General features: G+C 36.4%; 1 non-coding gene across 1 annotated transcript; it reads right to left on the bottom strand.

Annotated features, from left to right (window-relative positions):
- Positions 1 to 3,355: 3,355 nt before the first annotated feature.
- On the bottom strand, positions 3,356 to 3,431 carry TRNAI-AAU (transfer RNA isoleucine (anticodon AAU)). The gene has a single exon. It is a non-coding gene; the product is annotated as a tRNA-Ile (tRNA).
- Between the last annotated feature and the right edge of the window lie 7,727 nt (positions 3,432 to 11,158).

Below are 11,158 nucleotides of genomic sequence, written 5' to 3'. Positions count from 1 at the left end.
TGAAAGCTCCCTCCTTCTAAGTGACTCTGCTCTGAGTGCCATAGGAGAGCTGTTTGGGTGGTGTCCTGCTTCCTTTTGCTTGTATTGCTGTTTCCAGGGGAAATATTCGCTTCAGATTTGGGGAGTGACTCAGTCTAGGGGTTAGGGTGGCTGTCCCTCAAAGTGTTCCTCCCTGTGCCTCCTAGATTACACTCTCTTCCTGCTGCTCCCATCCTCTCCTCTCTCCCTGTCCCCCAGATCCCCGGGTGAGTGGTTGTGAGAGAGGTTTTTTGCACGGTCCTTTTAAGAAGAATCCTGGCTCTGAGAAATCTGTCTCTTTCTCACAAACAATATCCTGACTTGTTTTGCAGCTAAATACTTCTGGGCTCTGGGGCTGCAGGCTGGGGCTTTGTTCCTGGGTCCCAGGACCCTCCTCTCTCTGCTGAACTCACTTCCCACCATGTGAGTCTTTCTGGGCTGCCATTCACTTCGAGGAGCTGGGCAGCCCTCTCTGTGTTTCTGCTTTTGCTACCAGTCTCAGTGTGGCTTCTTAAGTGTTCCTTGGTTGAAGAGTCCTCTTAACTTAGTCCAAAGTTGGTTTTTCCAGATAATGGTTCTTAAAATTAAGTTGTAATCCACTTTGGTTCTGGGAGGTGGAATTTAGTACGTCTGCCTACTCCATTGCCATCTTGCTGTTCCCTTGCAGCTGATTTTTTAAAAAGATAACTTCTTGAAGCCTTCAGCTTTGAGATTTTCCCTTTTGTTTTAGGAGCCTGTAAACTCTGATGAGTTCTTCACATTCTTCAACCCACTGCTCTGTATCCCATCCCAACCTGGGTTTCTTAGATCAGCAATAAGTATCATTCAAAACAGAAGACATCAAACTGCAATACAGTTCAGCCTCAGCTGACCATATTTGTATGGATAGCCTAGAAAATTTTGACAATAATTTAAAACAGCTAACCAGAGCAAGGGTCAAGTAACCAGATACAACAGAGAAACAAGAAGATGACAGTGGTATATATAGACTGCGTTTTGAAAATTTTCTTAACAGAGGGGAATATAGCTATTCTGACAGAAGCCATCAGTACTCTGTTTTGATCAGTTCTTATTTTTCTCACAATACTTGTCTCTCTTCCCCATTGCCCTTATACCTCTTTTTAAACTCCATCAGAAATGTATAATACTCCAAAGCACTAGCAACATCCTACTCAGTTTCTGAGTTAAAACTGATATATAATAATGATAGGAAAGTGAATGTAATTGGTAGTTAATAATATTCACCACCACCTACTGGATTTAACATAAACAGTTAATACTTTCTCAGTTTTAAATAGAGTGCTATATGAATATTTCATGCCCACCTTCAGAATCATCCCTTCCTAAAAAATTGCTCAACCCTAACCTCTGACATTCCTGAGATATTCTTCAGGGCTTGTAGATTTTTTATCCATATAAATAATCCAAACAATTTGCTATAATTATTCTGCTATTATTTTGAGGTTTGTCTCTTACCTCCCCCCACTGTTCATTTAGCTCTTTGGATTAACAAGCAAGTTCCAACTTTTTGTCCACATCTCAATTTATTTTTTCAGAAAATGACTTTTAATGCTTGTCCCTGGCTGTGTGTTCCATTATTACAGAAAAGAGTTTTCTTGAACTTGAAAGCCCACAGCAGTCCCACAGCCTCCATGTCTAGGCATGTTCACAGACAGAGAGATTCCCAGTCCAATATGAAATTATATTTTATCTGATAATAAATTTCTTTATGGCAGTCATTTGCTTTTACTTTGTTTTTCTGATGATACGTGGAAATTAAGGGTAATTATTTAATGACTAAAAAATGTTTTTCTTTCTTGTCATTTGCATATACTACTTTCCTGAAAAGCCCGGCTGTCCATCTACAATCTACTTATTATTTTTAATCCATTAAAGTCTATTATTTACTCACTCTCATAATATTACTAGTTTTAATTGATGGTAAAATATCTAGAACATAACCAGAAAGGAAGAAGAAATACCCATTAATTGACTTTAGTTTCAGTATCTGCCAGAGGTATCATATGGGTAAGGTGCCCTTCCATAGCCCATCACCTTCAGGAAAGGTCTCTAATATCTATACTTAGATACGGTTCTGACTCTAATCAGCAGATTTTATTATAGGCCCTTAAGTGAAAAAAAAAAGTGACAGAGAGAGAGGAAAAAGAAAAAAATGCTGATGAAGGCCATAAAAATAAATGAGGCTTATTGCTTCTTGACATCTTTAGCACTTTCTGTGGCTTCCTGAGTGAGCTGCAGTGGCAGACAATAGCTGAACGACTGTGTGTAAGGTAATGGGAAAAATAAATGCATTCTCAGGTGCAGCCAATAGGAACTGCTAACATTCATTATCCAGGGTCTTGAAAATTCCTAGGATGGTGTTATTAATTTGCAGAATGAGCTAAGAGGTGTGAAAGAAAGCTGATGTTTGCTTATAACCTTTTTGACCATCACTTTGAATATTAACAAAAGGAGGTCAAATGTATTATTACTTTGATACTGTATTTCTTTTTATAGTTGTGATGCCAGAAGGCAGTATTGTGTCAGCATATACCATTTAAACCAATGGAGGAAAAAAAAATGAAAAATATACATAGATGTATAATTGTGTCCAACTTCAGCTAGAAATTCTGGCCAATGTCCAATGTGTAATTTATATGTGACTTTTATAGCCTCTAGCATTATCCTCAGTTTTGCAGCTCCTTAAGTTAACAACAGATATTCTTCCTTCAAGAACCTTAGAAAAATGACTTTATCATGCTGATTGAAAGAAACACTACGTCATTCAAAGCCTTAAAAAACAAAACAAAACAAAACAAAAACAAAATGTGAAACAAAAACTCTTCTAATAGTTTGTCTTGACATATCTTTAAGTCTCCAAAATCTATCCTTTCCAGTCCTTATGAGACATCCTGTAACCTATAAACATTTTTAAAAATACCATATTTGTCTTATTAAATCTTTTTTCTAACATAATCTAAAATAATTAAAATTTCTAGTTACCTCCATTTGTGTTTCATAAATGGCTTATAATGCATTTTAGATGTCAGAAATGGATGAAATACTTTTTTTTTCGTATTTTTTTGAAGTTGGAAACAGGCAGTCAGACAGACTCCTGCATGCGCCCTACTGGGATCCACCTGGCATGCCCACCAGGGGGCGATGCTCTGCCCACCTGGGGTATTGCTCTGTTGCAACCAGAGCCATTCTAGCACCTGAGGCAGAGGCCATAGAGCCATCCTCAGCGCCTGGGCCAACTTTGCTCCAATGGGGCCTCGGCTGTGGGAGGGGAAGAGAGAGAGAGGAAGGAGAGGAGGAGGGGTGGACTTTTCCTGTGTGTCCTGGCCGGGAATCGAACCTGGGACTCCTGCACATTAGGCCGATGCTCTACCACTGAGCCAACAGGCCAGGGCCTGGATGAAATACTTCAATCGTATCAAAGCACAATTAAATTAATTTGTCTAGGTAAAACAGAATAGTGATAGTCGATTTATTTGAAAAACATTTCTAAATGTGTGGTAAGGGAATCCTTGGAGGTTTCCAAGACACTAGCAGGGGATCCATTATATTCAAAATTATTTTTATAATAATACAAAGATAATATTGGCCTTTTCACTCTCATGCTCTCAGTAGTTCAGAGTGGAAGGTTTCCAGGGGCTACATGACAAATTATATTGTAAAAGATTAAATGTAAAAGTAGATATAAAAACGTAGGTTGTTTCTTGAGGATGCAAATTAAAAAATTTTTTTGAAAGTTATTTTTTATAAAATGTTTATGTAAACATGAAATTATTATAAATTATGTTTAAATAATTATTTTATAAATATACAGGTTTTAAATTAAAATATGGAAAATATTGATAAGTATATGCCATGTAAAGAAGCTCTTTGGGATCCTTAATAATTTTAAATTTGTAAAGGTGTACTGATATCAAAAGGTTTCAAACCTGGCTTTGATCAAAATCACAAAAAAAAGTCAATTTGCAGTGTAGCCATTCAGGGAAATATTGTCCTTTGGGCAGATTCTGGTGTAAACATAGAAAAAAATTTTAAATAATGTTCAGTCATTTAAGCTAAATACTAGAACCCTTTATTTTATTTCTGATTAAATATTGTTCTTCTAATTCCCATCAACACCAACTTTCTATTAAGTTATTCTATGTCTAAACTTTAAATGTACTATAGTAGCTTAAAAGCTATAAACTTATTTTTAAAAATTCTTCATAAATTTTGGAAGTTAATCCCTTAGAGATGTATCAGTGAATATCTTCTTTCATTCAGTGGGCTGTCTTTTAATTTGTTGATGGTTTCCTTAGCTGTGCAAAAACATTTTAGGTTGATGTAGTCCCATTTGTTTATCTTTCCTCGTTTCCCTTGCCCAAGGAGACATAGTTCTTGCTGCGAGATAAATTCAAGATTTTAATGCCTATATTTTCTTATAGGATTTTTATAGTTTTGTGTTTGTTATTTAAGCCTTTAATCCATTTTGAGTTTATTCTTGTGTATGGTGTAAGAAGATAGTATAGATTCTTTTTCTTCTTTTGCACATATCAGTCCAATTTCCCCAACATGATTTATTGAATAAACTGTCTTTATCCCCTTGTATGATAAATATTGTCAAATATTAACTGACTGTATAGGCATGGGTTGATTTCTGGACTCTCTATTCTGTTCCATTAACTTTTATGTCTGTTTTAACACCAATACCATGCTTTTTTGGTTACTATGGCCTTGTAGTAGAGTTTGATATCAGGCAGTATGATTTCACAACTTTGTTTTTCTTTCTCAAGTTTGTTGTAGGTATTTGGGGTCTTTTGTGTTTCCATATCAATTTTGAAATATTTTTTCTGGTTCTGTGAAATATATCATGGGCATCTTGATAGGAATTTTGTTGAATCTTTAGATTGCTTTGGGTAATATGGACGTTTTAATGATGTTAATTCTTTCTATCCATTAACATGGTATATCTTTTTAAAACTTAACACCAAAAAATCCAATTAAAAATATACAAAAGACCTGAATAAACACTTTTTAAAGAGAACATACAGGGCCCTGGCTGGTTGGCTCAGTTGGTAGAGCATTGGCCTGGCATATGGAGGTTTCAGGTTCAATTCCCAGTCAGGGCACACAAAAATAGCAAACATCTGCTTCTCTCCCTCTACCCCTCTTGCAGCTAGTGGCTTGAGTAGTTTCAGCATAGGCCCTGGGTGCTGAGTATGGCTTGGTTTGTCTGAGCACAGCAGCCTCAGGCACTAAAAACAGCTCAGTTGATTTAGCATCATCCCCAGATTGAGTTGCCAGATGGATCCCAGTCAGATCACGTGTGGGAGCCTATTTCACTATCTCCCCATCTCTGACTTAAAAAAAAAAGCAGACATATGGGTGGCTAATAGACATAAAAAGTTACTCACCAGCACTAAACATTAGAGAGATGCAATTAAAACCACAATAAGATTATATAGTACCTCACACCTGTCAGAATGGTTATAATCAATAAATCAACAAACAACAAGTGTTGATGATGGTGTGAGAAAAAGGAATCCTTGTGCCTCATTCGTGGGAAGACAGTTTGGTAAGCCACTGTGGAAAGCAGTATGAAGTTAACTCAAAATATTAAAAATAGACCTGCCTTTTGCATTGACCTGAAGCTTGTTTTGTTAGAACATCATCCAGAAGTACAGAGATTGACAGTTTGAGCCCCCATCAGGGCACAAACAAGAACAGATGGATGTTCCTGTCTCTCTCTCCCACCATCCCCCATTGCTTTCTCTCTCTCTCTCTCTCTCAAGTCATTTTTAAAAAATAGAACTGCTTTTTGACCTAGTGATCCCTCTTCTAAGAATATATCCTAAGAATCCCAAAACATTAATTCAGAAAAATATATACACCCCTTTGTCTACTGTAGCATTATTTACAATAGCCAAGGTCTGGAAATAGCCCAACTGCCCATCAGTAGATGAGTGGATGAAAATGTTGTGGTATATTTATACAATGGAATACTATGTAAGTATAAAAATAAGGAAACCTTACCTGTTGCAACAGCATGGATGGACCTGGAGATTATTATGCCAAGTGAAATAAGCCAGTCAGAGAAATGTAACATATGATTCCACTCTTATGTGAAATCTAATGAACAAAATGAATTAACAAGCAAAATAGAAACAGATTAGTACTTAGAGATCAGACTGATAGCTGTTAGCAGGGTAGTTTGGTCAAGGGGTGAAGAGATAGAGCAAAAAAAAGGACCATAAAACACTCATGGACACAGACAACAATGTAAAAATTGTGTGTGTGGGGGGAGGTAGAAGATGATGGTATAGAGGTGATAAATAGTGATAGATGAAGACTTGACTTGAGGGGATGAACATACAATATAGTGTACAGAGATGTGTTGTAGAATTGTAAGCCTGAAACCTGCATGATTTTGTTAACCAGTGTCACCCCAATAAACATTTTAAAAAGCTATAGATTTCTTATTTAGGGTTTTAATTATTTTTGAGTAACTCCACAGTTTCATTGCAGACAAATTGTAATAGTATCACAAGAGAAACCAATTAGCCCATTGAATGTCATATAAACCACTGACTTTGAATTAAAATACCAAATTAAATATCCATTTCTATCAAGGTTTGAAGTTAGATAAGTCCTTTAATGTTTCTGAGCTCAATTTTCATGTTGGTAAAATAATAACAATAACAAGAATAAGAATGAGAATAATAAGAATGTCCTGTTCTTTTGCTCTACTTACTTTAACAATTGATTGTATTTTTTGGGGTTTTTTTTTTTTTTGTATTTTTCTGAAGCTGGAAACGGGGAGAGACAATCAGACAGACTCCCGCATGCGCCCGACCGGGATCCACCCGGCACGCCCACCAGGGGGGCGACGCTCTGCCCACCAGGGGGCGATGCTCTGCACCTCCGGGGTGTCACTTGTTGTGACCAGAGCCACTCTAGCGCCTGGGGCAGAGGCCAAGGAGCCATTCCCAGCGCCCGGGCCATCTTTGCTCCAATGGAGCCTCGGCTGCTGCGGGAGGGGAAGAGAGAGACAGAGAGGAAGGAGAGGGGGAGGGGTGGAGAAGCAGATGGGTGCTTCTCCTGTGTGCCCTGGCCAAGAATCCAACCGTGGACTTCCGCACACCAGGCCGTCGCTCTACCACTGAGCCAACCGGCCAGGGCCCGATTATATGGTTACTGATGTATGTGAAGGCTTTGATGTATGTGATGTTTTGAGTGATAGAAATAATAGTAGTGATAGTCTAACTAACAAAAGCATATTCAATGAAGACCTCATCTTAGAAAAGTGAAACATGCAGTATAAATTCCTGAACTTTTATTCCAATTGTAGAGTTATGTCAGTAAAGTGGACTTTACTGAAATGACTACATGGAGTAGAAACTCCCAGAAGAATATTTTTGTGAGACTTCTGTTTGAAAGTTAAACACCGTTCCTCACATGATAAAATACAAAATTATTTTTCACAACCAAAGTTATTGTTCTCATCAAACAAAATTAAACAATGCTTAATGAAATTTCTTACATCAGTTTTATTGATATTGGTGACATCACTCAAAAAAATGAATGATTGTGACCTCTACATAGGATATTCCCAGAGTTACCCCAATAAATTTATACTACTGTAGCTATAGAACAAATTTAATCAAAACACTCACTGAGTAGCAGAATGAAGAATTCAAAGTACAAATATGGGAAAAAGAATGTACTAAAAATTAAAGGTGAGTTGAAATTTAGCTCTTAGATTTTAACTATATTCAATTGATTTACTTAGTATCTCTTTTTTAAAGTTTTAATTTATTTGTAAGGGTGAAAAATGCTTAGATTAGATTTTTGAGTGAGTAGATAAAAGATAAAAGTTTCAGTTAACTATTTAACAAGGAAAGGCAGATCCTCTGCACACATATTTTATGTTCCTATATTATTCAGGAAGAGTTTTTCCCTCAATATCTAAATTACACACGCACACACACACACACATTATATATATGTAATAAAAACAGTGAAAGGAAAAACAGTGGTTTAGTTGAGAAGGAAGGGAAGGGAAGGCAGGACACACAGAGGGAATAGTATAAATAGTATAGTCCAAGTTTTGTGATGTGGGAAGATATTCATATTTAGAATATCTTGAATGGTAAAAAAAAAAAAAAAGTAAAATAAAAATAAAAGAAAATAACAAGAGAGAAACCACAGATATAATGGGATATCGTGAGTGGTAATGATAAAATACTGAGCCAGAAAAACAGTTTGGGAACAATAAACAAAAAACCATGAGTACCGTACTAAGGAATTTAAATTAACTGTTCGAAGGAAAGCATTTCTACTTACTTTTCCACAAATTTCTCACATTATATAGAAAAGGCCACAGCTAAGAGAATATTTGACTTCAGTTTCAGAATATTGGTGATAATTAAGCTGTAGGAATCACATAAAACAGGAGAACAAAATGACAAAGAAATACATACTGAATGAATTTAATAAGCATTGCTTTGAGGAAACTAAAATTTATAATTCTAATGTGCTTTGTATAAATAAATTTAGCTGCTAAAGAGCCTAGCTTTCATTTATTTTTGTTTTTCAAAAGCTCAATATCAAATATTAGTAAAATAAGGGAATGTATTAACTGTCAACATAATAGTAAATACACAAAAATCAATACATATCACTATGCTAGCAATACTAGTTATAAATAAAAATAATTTAAAATCCTATATACAATTGCAAAAAACTCTATAAAATACATGGAGATGAGTGTAAAAATAGGAATAAAACCTAAATAAATAAAATTATTAAATATTGGGTAACAGAGTAATAAAATTTGTCAAATAAATATTTAAGTTATGTTTCTGAATAAAAATACATACAATATGTTAATTATTTTTTAACCCATTGGGACTGCAAAACCTCCACAGAGTGTGGGGGAAATTGAACAAAATTATTTTATTTTAACTTTCTATAAAAAGCAATTGTTTGCCTGACCTGTGGTGGCGCAGTGGATAAAGCGTCAACCTGGAAATGCTGAGGTCGCCAGTTTGAAACCCTGGGCTTGCCTGGTCAAGGCACATATGGGAGTTGATGCTTCCAGCTCCTCTCCCCTTCTCTCTCTCTGTCTCTCTCTCCTCTCTCTCCCTCTCTGTCTCTCTATCTCCCCTTCTCTCTCCTCTTTCAAAATGAATAAATAAAATTAAATTAAAAATTAAAAAAAAAAAAAGCAATTGTTTGCCTGACCAGGTAGTGGTTCAGTGGATAGAGTTTCAGACTGGAACATGAAGGACCCAGATTCGAAACCCTGAGGTCATGGCTTGAGTGTGGGCTCACCAGCTTGAGCCCAAAGGTCACTGGTTTGAACAAGAGGTCACTCGCTCTGCTGTAGCACTCCTGGTCAAGGCACATGTGAAAAAGCAATCAATGAACAATTAAGGTGCCGCAACAAAGAATTGATGCTTCTCATCTCTCTCCCTTCCTGTCTGTCTGTCCCTCTCTCTAACTCTCTCTCTCTGTTTCTGTCAAAAAAAAAAAGAAAAGGAAAAAAAAGCAATTGTTAGATTACTCCTAAATTAAAAAAAAAAAGATAAAATAATAGAACAAGGTTAACAATGTAACTTCAAGGTGCCAAATTCATCCCCTAGTCTTTATTTGACCTGTCAGGATCATTTGATGCAGCTGATCCCTTTCTTCCTACTGAAGCACATTTTTTACTTAGCTTCTGGAAAGTTTTCTTTTTATCTTTTTCTACCCTTGGCTGCTCTATATGACAATCTCTTTTACTTGTTGCTTCTCATTTCTTTGTTCTTAAGATAAGAGAATGTCCTAGAACTTAGTCCCTAGACTTCCTCCTTTCCTTTCTGCCCTCACTGTTTCTGATCTAATCTGGTCCTGTACATTTATATAAATATATATATATCATCTATTCAATATGCATTTTCATCCTGAACCTCCTGTTGTCTACTTGACTCTTCCACCTGGATCTTTAATAAGCTAAGCTTTTTGTTTGTTTGTTTTATTTTATTTTATTATTAAGTGAGAGGTGATTTCCACATGCGTGGGGATCAGGATCCACCTGGCAAGCTCCCTACCAGGGGATGCTCTGCCTGTCTGGGCCACTGCTCTGTTGCTTGGCAACCAAGCTGTTTTAGCACTGGAAGCCCAAAAGCGAGGCTATGGAGCCATCCTCTGCACCTAGGGCCAACTTTGTTTGAACCATTCAAGCCATATCTGTGGGAGAGGAAGAGAGAGAGAGAGAGAGAGAGAGAGAGAGAGAGAGAGAGAGATGGGGTGGGGAAGGTTGTAGAAACAAATGGTCATTACTCCTGTGTGCCCTAACCCCTGACCAGAAATCAATACCGGAAATTCCACACAATGGGCCTCTGCTCTACTACTGAGCCAATTGGTCAGGGCCAATAAGCTCAGTTTTAACATACTCTCAGACACTAATATTTCTTCAAAAATCTCTGGTGCCATAGAATTAGTAAGTGGCACTCCATTCTACTAGTTGCTCTGGTCAAAAACCTTGCAGCAACCCTGAATATTATCTTGCCATAAATCTCATATCTATTACTTCAATAAGTTTTGTCAATTTATATTCAAAATACGTCCAAAATGTAATGTGATCTAACTACTTTCAGAGCTACCATTGTGGTCCAAGCCTTTCATCATTTCCTATGTCTCCCTTGAATAGCAAACTACTGGTTTTCTTATTTATGTCAATGACTGCCTAGAGCCATTGTGCTAGAATATGCTCCTTCAGATAGCTGCATGATTCATATTCCCATAGTCTAAGTTTTAAGAAAATATCAGGTTTTAAAATATACATATTTAAATTTTTGTTTGACCTTATATCTTCTATATATTTTATATCTTTACTTATTTAGTTATTATTTACTTACTTATGGTTCAGCACCTTCCCTTTTCTAATAGAATGTGAGTCATTTAAAGGCAAGAATTTTTGTTTTTTTGTTGTTGTTCCCTCCTCCTAAACTACAGTACAGAGAAAGGTGGATGTAATTCTGCCTGGAGAAGGAATCTGGAGGTTTGTGGTGATGATGATGATAAAAATAATGATAGAAGCTTTTGTTTACTAATCATTTACTAAGTTTTAGGGATTGTGCTTAGTGCTTTATATGCATTT

This window comes from Saccopteryx leptura, chromosome 1 (assembly GCF_036850995.1).
Source record: "Saccopteryx leptura isolate mSacLep1 chromosome 1, mSacLep1_pri_phased_curated, whole genome shotgun sequence".
Taxonomy (NCBI): Eukaryota; Metazoa; Chordata; class Mammalia; order Chiroptera; family Emballonuridae; genus Saccopteryx; species Saccopteryx leptura.
This window is presented reverse-complemented; position numbering and strand designations above follow the sequence as displayed.